The 14,477-nt window shown below is 38.0% G+C and overlaps 1 long non-coding RNA gene across 2 annotated transcripts; it reads left to right on the top strand.

Annotated features, from left to right (window-relative positions):
• The first annotated feature begins 2,974 nt into the window (after nt 1–2,974).
• Nucleotides 2,975–11,030, top strand: LOC107599779 (uncharacterized). Of its 2 annotated transcripts, none has more exons than XR_001610701.1 (3): nt 2,975–3,160; nt 3,313–3,378; nt 10,969–11,030. It is a non-coding gene; the product is annotated as an uncharacterized lncRNA (long non-coding RNA). The 2 variants fall into 2 exon arrangements; XR_001610700.1 differs by lacking the exon at nt 10,969–11,030 and adding an exon at nt 3,696–4,593.
• Nucleotides 11,031–14,477: the final 3,447 nt, after the last annotated feature.

Raw genomic sequence — 14,477 nt, 5'->3', positions numbered from 1 at the left:
CATGGCGTGGTTTAATTCCAGGCTGCAACACAGGTCAGATTGAGCAGAGGACTCATCTGGTTCCCGTGGTTTTGTGCCGATGGTCGTCACCTAACCCTAAGGTGATGAGGTCTTCACAGGGGATCTGTCTCTAGGGTGGATCTAGTTGACATGGTCTCCGCTGACAGCATAGACGTAATTCATTCACACGTGCTTAACTGCACTCTTGCTCTTCAGTAACTGAATAACAAACATCAAAACTCAATTTGAATTTTTAAATTAAAATTTATATTGTTTCTTAACAAGGTGTGTAAGAATGCGGTTCCACACTTGAGCATTTAAAGGACAAAAACTGTTTAAATTAAAACATAAAAATATGGAGAAGTGGAATCATAAATTCCATGATGACCCTATTTACACGTTTTATCCAACGACAAAATGAGTAAAAAAGAATTAAATTTGTATTGATTGCTTTACATTTATTTTTACTGTGCTTACTCTGTAATGATTACAAAATGTAATTTAAAAAATGTAATTAGAAAAAATTAATTTGAGAACAATGTCGAAGAACCATATACTGGGGTTGTTGGATTCAATAATTTTTTGAATGAATATCATAATCACAGTTCCAGTGGACACAGTGAATTATCTTCATGAATTAAAATCAGAAAGAAAAAAGTAAATGACATTAGTAGTGACATTCAATCGCAGAGCTTGTTCAATTCAGGACGCTCTGAATTCTTCATATTTCAGCATTTTATTCAACATACTTTTAAAAAAATTTATTCATAACCTATATTTGTATCTTTTTGATGTAATAAATTGTCAGACATCATTTTTGGTTGCACACAGGACGAGCAGTGCAGCGCCACGTCTAGAACAGCTCACAGGTATCATACAAGACAAAACCGTTAATCTAACCACCAAACAGGCAAACGTTCACTTCATGAACAAAGTGGTGTCGACGAGTTTGAAGTGCTTGACAAAATGGAGCAAATGGAAAGAGAAAGCTTGATCCCTAGTATAGCTCTTTATATGAAGCAGCCAGACTTTATTCAAGCCACAGATTAACATTTTGCTGAAAAATGCACAATACAAGATTTTCCAGCCTAGGATGAAGTCATTATGTACATTAACAATTTGGGACAAATATAATGTGATTTACTGTAAAAGTAGTGAGTGGTGCTCTGTGGCATGTTCAGACATGTGTGCATTCACACATAGAAAACAGTGCGAATTTTAAAGATGTGATGCGGCGCTGTGCTTCTCATCCATTGTGCGACCCCCTTCAGTTGAGAGGTTCCACTGATCTATCTTTATTTCCTCTTGACGTTGCTTGCAACCAGAACAGTCTTCCTTTGTTTGCAGGTGATAAATATTTAGTTCCAGGTTTCTGGCTTTGTTTGAAGTGAAAGAAAAACAAAAAACTGCACAACAACATTTTAGTTGCAAAGATAGACACATTTAATGGATATTTGTCCCTATTTTCCTCATAGGAATGAATAAAAATGAAAACTTGGTTTTCCACCAGTAGTGGGCGTGTCATACTCTCTGACTATATCAATAAACCCCACCCTCAAATCTGACTGACAGTTGATTGTATCGGCTTGTATTGTTTTAGTGAAGTGACATCACTGGTGACGTTCAAAGCTTTGTTTGATTGCAGTGCTTCAAGAAAGGGTTCACTTTTGGGGAATCCACTCAGCCTGAAACCAGTGGAAGAGAAATATTGTTTTTAAACTTCCACTGCCTTCTGTCCTGTCCATATTAATCACTTTCATCCTCTTTTATCCAGTCTAAATAACTCCATAATTTCCCTCTGTTCAACAAAACACCGCCCAAGTTACAAAATTATGAAGCTTAATCTCACCACCACTAGAAGAACAGCACAATATAATCCAAACCAGCCAAAATGTGTCAATTTACTGGAAACCAGATGAAAAACCAAAGGCACTGCTGCAATGTCTTTTCACAATGCAAATTGTTGCAAATCAGCTTTACAGAAAATGTAAGTTTCTACATTATATTTAGCAATATCTTATCAGTGGTGACTATCTCAAGTTGATGTCCATATGGCAGAAATGTACGGTAAAATCAAGCAGTTAGTCAATGACATGTAATCAAACAGATGGTGAACACTTTTAACAGCAATGACTATATGTTGCAATCAAACTTATAGCAAAATTTGGTAGTTTTGTATGTTGTCTGAGGGGTCTGCATCATCTCTTCTCAGGGGTTCGGTCATCTCAGGTCTTTGTAAGGGCTGGATCCAGACTGAAGCTTGTGCGATTCCTAGTTACCACATGATGCCAATCCCGTGGCAGAAACAGAGAAGGAAATAGAGAAAAAATTAGCGTAGCTGCTGTTCCAACTAAGCAAAAAATTATGTGTTCAACCCAAGCAAAAGAATGTTAATGTGCATTTGATCAGATGTAACTGAAGTACAGGGTTATGAGATACATTATGTGAATGCGTTATGTGCATTATGTGTACAGGGTTATGAGATACATTATGTGAATGCAATGTCTGGAATATCTGTGCTGTGGTGCATTATGGGAGGTGGAAGAAACCAAGTGCAGAGGAGGAAGGGGATTGTTAGTTATTTAAAAATTTTAATGCCTTACCAATGATGGAATTTGGGGTTATGAGATACATTATGTGAATGCGTTATGTGCATTATGTGTACAGGGTTATGAGATACATTATGTGAATGCGTTATGTGCATTATGTGTACAGGGTTATGAGATACATTATGTGAATGCGTTATGTGCATTATGTGTACAGGGTTATGAGATACATTATGTGAATGCAATGTCTGGAATATCTGTGCTGTGGTGCATTATGGGAGGTGGGAGAAACCAAGTGCAGAGGATGAAGGGGGTTGTTTGTTATTTAAAAAAATAAAAAGGGTTGTTCTTTTTTCTTTTTTTTATTTGAATGCCTTACCAATGATGGAATTTGTATACATGACTGATAAATAATTTGTTGATTATAGTTATATAGGTTAGTTTTTGATTAATTTAATTTCTGTTAGCTTGCGTGACTGTCAATGGTTTTGCCCATCACTATAAATGCCCACTAGCTATGGGCCACATTTGTCAGTATGAGATGGCAGTTGTGGTGTAAGGATGCTGAAAGAGATTGCCATGCTTGAAAATATACCTGCTTTAGTCATTGAAAGGTAAGCCGTTTTCTTCTACATTCATTTGTCATGTGATTATATACCTTGTGTATGTTTTTTTTTCTTTTAAATAAATGAGAACCTATATCTAGTAATAAATGTTATGAGCCTATTAGGAGTTATTTTTTGGTTTGTTAACCGTCCTGTTGAAGGTGGAAGAAAGCATGTGAAGCTGATTGAATGTGATCGCTGAACTGCATCAAGAGAAATGCCATCAGGTGAGAAGCTTAGCCTATATACTAAAACAAGATGGCGCCAGTGCACCCGGCTTGCCGTCTCTCTCTGTCTCTTGTTTGTCTCAATTTGGTGTACCTGTTCGTCTGACATCTGTGCTGTTCATTTTATGCATGATTTTGCACTGGTTCCATGCAGTCTCAGTTCTCACCTACGATCGCCAAGCTTAGCTTAATATCAAAAGTTGTATGGGAGTTTACTGTGGATTGTGCCCCGTTCTGCATTCTCATTCTCAATCCTCGTTCAATCAACCCGTGCTGGAGTGCGCTCGCTGGTTACCGTGCGGTGTTCCTCTCTTAAGGAAGCACTGCAGGAAGAGAGGTAATCGTGGTGGTGTTCGGGTGAGAATCAGAAGGGCAATTGTGTCTTCCATACAGTCTTCAATGGAGTTTCCTCTGGATAGTATAAGCTTGGGGGGTCTTCACCTGTCACGACGTTCATGGGATTATATTTTTCATCTCCCGATTTTCACTCATCTATTTTTTTTTTCTGCTCCTCTGCGTTTACGGATTCATCAAAGAGGAGTGAACTGTTAAAATCTCTGCCAACTGACCTTTGTTCAACATCTCGATCTGAACTTGTCATCACAGCCTCCTTTGAATATGGCCTTAGTGAATGCTATGTCTGTATGCAATAAACCTTTCATTCTACATGACTTTTTTTACCTGTTGGGATCTGGACATTTTGTTCTTGACTGAGACTTGGGCCGGTGCTGGGGAGTTGTCAGTTTTTGAAGAACTTTGCCCACCGAACTGCTGTTTTATTAGTACCCCAAGATCTGCTTGTAGGGGTGGTGGGGTTGCAATTGTTTTTAAACAGTCACTTAAAATTCAATCAGTTTCTGTTCTAACTTTCATCGTTTGAAGTACAGTGTGTAGCATTAGTCTACTTCATCCCTGCTGTTCTGTGCTCTCATCTATAGGCCACCTAAGGTTGGAAGTACTTTTACTAGTGCTTTTTCTGAATTGTTAACTTCTGTTTTATGATTGTATGTTGCTACCGGGTGATTTTAATATACATCTTTGCAGCCCGGGGCGTCCTTTTGGTTGCTGAGTTTTGTAATATCTTGGACCCGTTCGGTTTTTCTCAACATATAAATCAAGCAACTCATGTTCTTGGTCACACACTTGACCTTATTATGTCATATGGTTCTTCTGTAGTTGATGCTTCCTTCTCTGATCACACACCCGTTCTTTTTAAGGTTCCTGCTGTAACCTCTGCTACTGTGAATAAGCCTGCTGGTTTTTATTCTCGTTTTATAAACTCACTGACTGTTTCTCAGTTCAATGAAGATTATCTAGCTAATGCTGTTGAAAAATCTATCTTGCATGCTGCAAAGGCGTCCTATGGGCCTGACGATTTGATTTCTGTTTTACACAGATTGTTCTAATATCTTAGATTCTATTGCTCCTTTTAAAATGAAACCACCAAAGATAAAAGCTTATTACTGGTTGGATGACAACGCTCGCTATCTTAGACAGGCATGCCGTAAAGCAGAGAGAAGATGGAAGCATGATTGCCTGACTGTGTCTCTTGAGATTTTTAAAGAGTGTCTGGTTAAGTTTCAGAGTGCTGCGAAGTCAGCTAGATCAAAATATTTTTCAGAACTGATTAGCGCACACTGTCATAGACCTAGGGTTTTATTCTCCACAAATTCAGTAATTAATCCGAGTTCCTGGTTTTCTAGGGAGTCGTCAGCAGGGCTCTGAGAAACAGTGAGAGCCATTTGTTTCTTTTACTTAACAGCTTTCAGACCTGTCTTTGAACTCGCCTGCTAGTCCATTTTCATTTAGTCATTTTCAACACGTATCTTTAATGGAACTTTCCGATATCGTTAACAAAATGAAGTCCACTAACTCTTCACTGGATGTTGTTCATTCTGAGATCATAAAAGCAGCTTTTCCAGTAATTGGCCCCAGTGTCCAAGTGTTGACTAACTCATCTTTGGACACTGGTGTGGTTCCGAACTGCTTTAAGCATGCGGTTGTTCAGCCTTTGCTTAAGAAGCAAGGTTTGGATGAAAGTTGCTTTAACAATTTTCGGCCTGTCTCAGTTATCACTTTTGTCAAAGCTTTTGGAAAAAGTAGTGCAATTACAGCTGATCACATTCTTAAATGCAGCTAATTTATTAGAACCTTTTCAATCTGGTTTCACTGCTTATCACAGTAAGGAGTCTGCTTTACTTAGTGTTCAATGATATTTTGGTTGCAGTTGATGCCGGTAAAAATGTGGTATTGATTCTACTGGATCTTACAGCTGCCTTTTGATACCGTGACTCATAATGTTCTTATTTGCCATTTAGAACATCTGATCGGTATCAGGGGCACAGCCTTCCAATGGTTCAGCTCATATCTCAAAGACAGGTCTTTTTCTGTGGAGCTAGGCAAGTTTTCCTCATCTGCCCCAATTATTAGTGGAGTACCTCAGGGCTCTATTTTGGGGCCGCTTTTTAACTTATATATGCGCCCTCTGGGGGATATTATCAGGAAGCACAATGTTTAGTTTCATTTATATGCTGATGATACGCAGTTGTACCTCGAACTAAAAGCAGGTGATTCCATGCAACCATTGCTGGAATGTATCTCAGATATTAAAAAAATGGTTAACAAATGACTTTCTCCAACTCAATGAGAACAAAACAGAAATTATTGTTTTTGGTCCCCCCAAAATGAGAATGGATATGGAGGAGCTGGGCAATCATTTCCCCTCCATTTCCTCACCGGTTAGAAACCTGGGCGTTATCAGACTCAGAATTATGTTTGTCCAAACAAATTAATTCTGTTAGGAACAGTTTTTATCAATTATGGGTCATCTACAAACTTAATGTCTTTTCAAGATTGGGAGAAGGTTATTCATGCTTTTATTACCTCATGTTTAGATTACTGTACTCAGGTCTTCCTCAGTCATCGCTTTCACGCCTCCAGTTGGTACAAAATGCAGCTGCTGACTGGTGCAAAGAAATGGGACCATGTCACTCCAATTTTAGCTTTGCTTCACTGGCTTCCAGTTCAGTTTAAGATTCTGCTGTTTGTTTTTAAAGCTCTAAACAATCAAGCTCCATCTTATCTTAAAGATCTTATTATCACTTTGTCATCTACCAGACTTTTAAGATCCACTGACAGGGCTCTTTTATCTGTCCCTCGTTCCTGTTTGAAAACTAAGGGTGACAGAGCCTTTTCAGTCATTGCCCCTCGTCTGTGGAACCAATTGCCTCTAGACTGTCGCCTTGCACCTTCCATTACCATTTTTAAATCGAGGTTGAAAACGTATAATTTCTCCTTTAGCATTTTAATTTCATTTCATTGTTGTGTTATTGTCTCTGGTTTTTTTCTTTTCTTGTGTTTCCTTTTCTCTTTTAATTTTTATTTTACATTAAGCACTTTAGATAGCTTTGCTATGTTGAAATGTTATATAAATAAAATTTACTTGATGTTATTTGCCTTTCTTCATGCATGTTGTTTTTTCCCTCTTCATCTGTGGTGTTCACTTAAGTGTTGTTGTTTTTTGGCAAAGAATTTCCTCTGCTTAGTGAACTTGGTGTTTTGTTATGTACAGACAAATTGTGACTTTAAGGAATAATTATTTTAGAAGAGCTATGACCGTGGCAAACATTTCTTTATTGTAATGTGAGCTATGACTGTACAATGAGTGGTAAGACTTTCAAGCTCAAATGCAGAGCTTCACTTTCCTGGGCATTTTATAAGAAACAGTTTACTTCACTGTGGCATTTGGGGAGGTTAAACATTTTGGTATTTGTGATTTATATTAGATCTGAATTTCTGAGGAACCATGCACCAACAGGTGAAATTGTTTTCTAGAGTGTAGGCAGTTCTAAATTGAGTGTTGCTTGTTTGTGTCTTGCTGTTATTACTTTTGTGGCTTATACCTGTTGTATATCAATGGCCCTTTGGGTTCACCGGTCTTATGGTGCTATTATAAAGTGAATTTTTATTTTATTTCTCTCTAAGCATCAGCATGACTCGCATCTTATCACACCATGCACCAACAGGTGAAATTGTTTTCTAGAGTGTAGGCAGTTCTAAATTGAGTGTTGCTTGTTTGTGTCTTGCTGTTATTACTTTTGTGGCTTATACCTGTTGTATATCAATGGCCCTTTGGGTTCACCGGTCTTATGGTGCTATTATAAAGTGAATTTTTATTTTATTTTTCTCTAAGCATCAGCATGACTCGCATCTTATCACTGATGTGACCATAGTTTTAGACCCTATACTGACATATATTGATATTAAACTGCTTTGTCTGTGCTGCCACCACTATATCCCTCCCTTTTAAGCTGAAAGGACATAGTAGCATGGATGGTCAGTGGCACCTTGTGTATGCTTTTTCATATATTTATAGAGAAAGTTAAAGTGACTTAACCCCGCTTGTCTGTTTCTTTAATTTCCTGTTTATTGAAGTCTAAATGCCTCTGTAGACAAATGCTCTCTCTAATATCTTATGCTGTCTTGGTACTCAACCACAGCCTTTCACTCTCTTTTGGACTGTCTATGTAGGGCAGCCAGCAACAAAGCTGTCATCCCTGTTTATTTTTTTTATTTCTGCTAGTCAGTGACAATGCAACATTCAGGCTTTGACAAATATTGGTTTCCAGGTAACACTGCAACTGTATTAGCCCTCTATGGACCTTTCTTCCATACTTCCCACTCAACTGGGCAGGTTAAGTATCATGCCATGACTTCCTAATCATGCCAAAATGCATTTCTTGATGCCAACTGCCACCAAGTCAAGAGTTGACCGCAAGTTCTATTGTAAGGTCAAAAATTATCAAAGACTTCTGCTTTCCTGTCCCAAACCTATCTTCAGTAACAAAAGGGCCATTTGGAATTCCTGAAGGCACAGAGGTGCTGATAGTGATCAAGGCCTGTAGGCCAACATGTGTATACACTGGGGGTCTGCTAATTGTCACACCTTTTGCCCAGTGGGTGAAGTTGTAATCTGCTGATTGGTCAGTTTGAATGTCTCACATTTGGTTTTTAGTCACATGGTCAAGGAAGGGATAAAAGAGGACTGTAACTGTTGCTCTGTCTCTTTCCTTGGCTGGCTCTCTTCTTGGGTCTCTGCCCTCTCTCCCTCTTTTTCTTCCTCTCTCTATCTCTTTCTCTCAGGTAATATTTTACATGTTGGGTACAATTAACTATGCTTTACCATCCTTCATCTATTTTGTAACCAATTCAAGTGTAACCATAAAATATTGTTATTAAACCATTTCAATTATTAATTATGTGCTAACTAGTCTTGATTCAAGGTTCATCTTAAAGTGCTACCTATTGCAATACAATAGTCACACAATAGCAACGCTCTCCCACATATGTAGCTATTCTAACTGCGCTTATTTCCGTCATTGGTATAAGTGGCAGTGGGTGGTAACAGACTAGAAATGTACAGTTTTATACCATCGTGCTGATAACGTTTCTTTAGTCATTCGGCAATCCTACAGCCTGAACCACCGTAGGAAAACCATCCTTACACTATGCAACTTAATCACCTACTGAGATGTAAGTATTGGTTGCTTCAGTTAAATTTTCTTCCTTGACTATATCAGTCCCTGCATCAACAGGTCAACTAATGCAACACTATCCAGCCTCTTGCTCTCAAATGGTATGCTTGAGCCTTGGACCAAGGTAAAGTCTTTTGTCAACCAGTCTTGCTTTGGAAAGCGTTTTCTTTCTGAAGGTTATTTTGAACCTGTTTAAGTTCTTCAATGAGGGTGAATGTTATTCTCCCCATGTGACTTCAATACATCCCTGTTTACCAAATGCAGAAGTATAACTGCACCCATAGACCAATTGTACAGCTGCTGGTTGGCTGTTAATGCTGACTTCACCTTTCCACTCAAAGCGTCACATTTGGACATGGAGATGAGACAACTCCCTCTGTACTCTGGCAGACTTCCACACTCCTCAACCAGCTGAATTACTTTAAGCACAGCCATTGTGGACCGTGAGTATGTGTGCAACAAATGCATGCATGTGAGACGATGGGAAGTCCATGTAGTTTTAGTGATTTTAGTTTTGAGATCTTGAATTTCAGTTATTGTACAGGAAAAAATCAGCTGTTCAATTTGTACTTGTTGCTATTTTCCTAAGGTTTTTTTGTGCGTGTCTTTGGCTGTAACTTCAAAATGCAACAACTGAGATCAGCATGCTGCTATCCTGTCTTAACAGCCCATTGGTGGCTTGAGTCCCTTTCCCTGGGTAAGTCTCTTTTCACAACTCCAAGTCCTTCTAGTCTTGTTCGACCTCAGATGGCTCCACACTACAGAAACTCAAGCCAGACAACCAGCTGGACCTCAATGCATTTAACAATCACCCTTTTATTTGTACATTTTGTACATGAAAGTAAAAACCTATATGCATTTGTTTTAATCCATTGAGTTTACAATCAAGTTAAATTTGTGCAAATTTCTGACTATGCCTGAAGGGCCACCAGGAGAGACCACAGACACCCAGATAAGTAATCCTAGCCTTCGGAAATGTGGAACTTATCTTCACTGAACTCTGATTGAAACTCAACTTTGATACAATGAGCACACTGAAAACCAGGAGTCAGTGGCACCTCTGCTCCTACAATACTAGGAGTACTACTTTGTAAGGAGACTCGTAAAGCGGCAAACAGGAGGTTGTCCATGTATATTCGCTGCCACTTAAGTGCAGATATCAGATGTATAGGGGTGCCCAAAACTTAGGACTACAGATATGTGTATAGAAGCAGCTGCAAATCTTTATCAATGTGCGCAAGGAAGAACTATAAAGATGGTTGGTCTGTTGCATTGATAACGGTTATTGTTTGGTTAGGTTTTAATTGAGAAAAATAGTCTTCAGTGTTTACGAAGTCTCTCGTTACATGTCTGCAGTGCTATTGTCTGACAGTTTGTGGTTTTGCAATTGATGGTAGTCTTTTGAATGTTTAGATGAGTAAGTTATATTGTTTATTTGGGTTTTGCACTAACATTCCTTTTGTTTGAATTTCGTGCAGAGGTGTCCTATGGAGAGTTAGTGATAGTTCACCCAAAAATTACTTTTCTCTTACTCCAAGTTTGACAACTTCACAATGAGTTTCTTCTGAACACGAAACATTTTGAACAATGTTGGTAATGAAACCGTTTTCAGAAGTCTGTTGCTATACTCTGGTCAAATTTAGGTCCCAGTCAAAGCCCAAGATGAGCAAATGACAAAGTGACTCCACCCTCTATCAACTTTGAGGGAGGTGTTGGAGAACAGGTGTGCATGTTTCTAAAATTTGGAAATTCCCTTCTGTACAATGGTCTTGAATCTCATACAATTATGAATACTTCAGTTTGTGGTGTTTGTTTTCTAGGTAAGCTGGACAACATGGAGCTGGATGTAATGTTATTCTCCTTTAAGGATTGATGCCCACTCATTGGCTTTGCTGTCCATGTTGATGTGGCTCATGCAAGAGTTCGAAGCCCTTCTAGCCTTGTTTGACCTTTTTAAATGGCTAAATGCTACAACTCACAGTTGTACCTCATTTATACAGAAGCCTCAATATTCTTGTTTCTTTTAAGGAGTTATTTTAATCATTGTTACAATCAGGTACTGACAAGGCCATAGGAACATTCTCCAGGACCTGCCTAGGTGAGGAGTCCCTCTTGAACTGTCCCTTGCAATGTTTCCAACACATGGCATATTGGTCTCGTTGCTGGGGCAACAGCTTTAAGATGAATGCTATCACCGTTCAATGCAGCCTCTGTTAAAACAATGCTAGGTGTGTTACTGGAAAATTAAAGCAGAATGGTTCATTTGGGTCATCGCTGCCAACTGCAACCAATCAAGTTGCTCTGGTGTAGTGATTGGGTGTTATTCGGTTTTGTAAAGGAACCATACGTCGTGATTTTTATTATTCATCACTGTTTCCCCTTATTGTGAACTTTTTGTTGTTGTTTAAATGTTTGCAGTCTCTTCAAGAAGCCCTGATGGAAGTAAAAATGCTTTAATTCAAGCCCAGCTGTATCTGGTTGACATCTGAAGGTAAGAAATTACAGCTTGCACTTTCAACATGAGCTTTGTTGTACTCCGTCAAAATGTCAGTTTTAGATTGTAACCATGGGCTTTGTATTTGGAGTTTAAAGAACCAAGCACGTACACCTATTTGGTGTACAGAACTTTTTTTTTTTTTTTCTTGTCTCCTATGTACTGATTTCTGTGCACATCACCTCTGTTTGTTTTTACTGCTGTCTGGCACAGTCATAACCCTGAAGCTGAAACCAGTTCTGTCAAGCCAAAGGTGAGCAGAGAGTGAATTCTACTACCGGACATGCTGACATATCTGCAGTTTGTCCCAGAGCCCACATCAAAACCAGGAAGGGCAATGCAAATAGCTCCTTTTGAATTAATGCGATTTTTTTTTTTTTTTTTTTTTTTTTTTTTTTTTTTTTTTTTTTTTTCAACGCCAACTTCGTGCCATATTGTCCTCAGGTCAGCTGGGCATCTTGGAGGAGCTAAATGTGCTCTTATCCTTGATGGCAGTCAGCTTGTAGATGACTTTAACGTGAGGTTTATTCAGATGAATTCTGGAGCGTTCCAAGCTCTTTTAGCTTCATTTTTACTTTCCATTGGAAATGAGAATGTTTAAGTGCACTTAACTAACTGATACCTGGGGCCCGTTCTTCGTACGTCATTAACTGGGTTTGATAGTTGATTTGGCATGATCTTGGATTATTTAGTTCTTCAAAGCTCATCCTGGACTTCCTGTCATAGCAACAGGTCCGTAAGCTTAAACCTGCTCGGGAGCAGGCTTATTTCATGTAAACGAGATTAGATTGCATCCTTAAGTGGAATTGATATTTAAAGTCTATCCCAGCCACTGCTACTTTATTACAAGAGTACCCTACTAATCCGGGGACAATTTAAAATGATGATTAAATTAATTTGAAAATAATATAATGTTGCGTAATCTATAATACTATGGACAGACAGTTTTACTCATTTAAATTTGTTTGTGATAATTACTTTTATAATTGTATTTGAGTCGTACACGCATGTTATACAATTAATCGGAGTCATGCATTAATTTGAGTGATGACGGCTATTATGGGAGTACGTGGCTTGATGAAGCGCCGGAGACGCAGATAACTTGGTCTTGACCCTTAAGAAACTTTAATACGGTCACAACAAATCTGCTTCAAATATAATGACATGAATTGCGAATTACAACATTGAAGTAAAAATACTAGAAATCATGTAAATTAAAAATAAAATGTAAACCGTGCACATTTCATTTATCTATTATAACATTTTTGTAGTTTTGTTCACGTGACTGTTTACTTATAGACACCTGATGAGACTTGACTAACTTCTGGACCTTTTATATGATGTCATTTACGTTGCTGTCCTGCCGCCAGCCAATTGCTGATCGTGGTTTCGAGTATCGATACATCTACCCCTTTTTGGGGAACACTAGAACGCACTGTAATCTTAGACCACTGAAACCAGATATTTTAATCAAATCCGCAAATTAGTTTGAACCAAATTAGCTAGATATCACTTATCACGATTAGTAGATCTGGCATCTTTCAAATTAGGGCTGCACTATTAATTGAACGCTATTGTCATGTGCATCTTGTCAGTAAAGCCTCTTCTGTAATCAGTAGTAAATCTCCATCACATGCTTTCAGCTGGAGCAGCACTTACTATACTGAGCCATAGTTCACTAACAAGCTATGCAAAATCACGTTCAATTGCAGGTGATTTAATTGCGGGATTATGAAATCGTGTTTTTTTTTTTTTTTTTTTTTTTTTTTTTTTTTTTTTTTTATATATTTTTTAAAAAAAATATAAAAAGTTTTTTTTATTGTCATTTTTTTTTTTTTTTTTTTTTTTTTTTTTTTTGAGCTGTTTGCGTAGCTGCTCCGTGAACTATGGCTCGGTGTAGTAAATGATGCTCCATTTGAAAGCACGTGAGAACCACGTTTAATGTTTTTACTCCAAACACTTGACTGACGTTATGAAGCGTATTTGAAGCAAATCCTTCTGTAAGATGTGGCTTCTCACAGAGTAAGGCACGCAACATATTTCATAGTATTATAAGCAGTGATAAAGGCTGTCAATTAGCATTATATTATAATCAAAATTATAATAATGCAAAGTATATAATAAGACTAACTCTAATAAACAAACTACAATATATGGTTTATCGTCTCGTTGAATCAATGAAAGCAGAAAATCTTCTGTTTATTCAGGATTTCCTCTGTGGGGTGTATTTGTCGTTTCAGCACGAGAGCGCCCTTCGGATGGAGATTTATTACTGATCACAGAACCCTGCGTCACTGAAAGATACGCATGACAATCGCAGTTTCTGCCTAATCACGATTTATCACCTTTGTGATTAATTTCTATTAATCGTGCAGCCCGATTTCAAATAATCTCAGATGTATTAAGCGAGGTATGAAGAACGGGCCCCAGAATTATGACTTCTGAATTTAGCAGGTTAAAACCACATTATGGATAATACAGCCATGGGTCAATACAGCCTTTGATCAACCGACGTTAGGTGTCGTAATTGGTAAGGAGCAGAACAGAAGGCAAAATCAAAAGCCAGTTATGCTTGTTCTGTAATTTTACACCCCTACATAACCAAATCTTTAGCAATGTGCACTTACAAAAAGCTTTAGTGATGGTTGATCACTGGTGCATTGAATTTAATAAGTAAATATTAACAATGTTAAACATTTATTTTTCTTTTCCAGACTGCTTTGCTTGCAAGGTTCTCCACATTTTTGCTGTGCTGCTTGTTTCAGTCTGACGGGGCTTGTGGAAAACGGTTTTAAAGACCCCCCTTTTTTCCCTCCGAGGTGTTGTAATTTTATTAAACTTTACCATATATATGTGTGTGTGTATGTATATACATGTATACATACATACATACACACACACCTTTTTTTTTATGCCCATGTGTTTTTTATTTTTTTAATTCTGTTGCCTTTTGTAGTCTGTCCATTTGTTAGGGTTGCATTTGTTTTAGTACTTTTTGCAGGTAAAGTTAATGTTGCTTTAATGCAGAAATATTCTGTGACCTACTTGTGTTTTTGTTCCCTTACAGTATT

This window comes from Sinocyclocheilus grahami, unplaced genomic scaffold, assembly GCF_001515645.1.
Source record: "Sinocyclocheilus grahami isolate Dianchi unplaced genomic scaffold, SAMN03320097.WGS_v1.1 scaffold271.1, whole genome shotgun sequence".
Taxonomy (NCBI): domain Eukaryota; kingdom Metazoa; phylum Chordata; class Actinopteri; order Cypriniformes; family Cyprinidae; genus Sinocyclocheilus; species Sinocyclocheilus grahami.
This window is presented reverse-complemented; position numbering and strand designations above follow the sequence as displayed.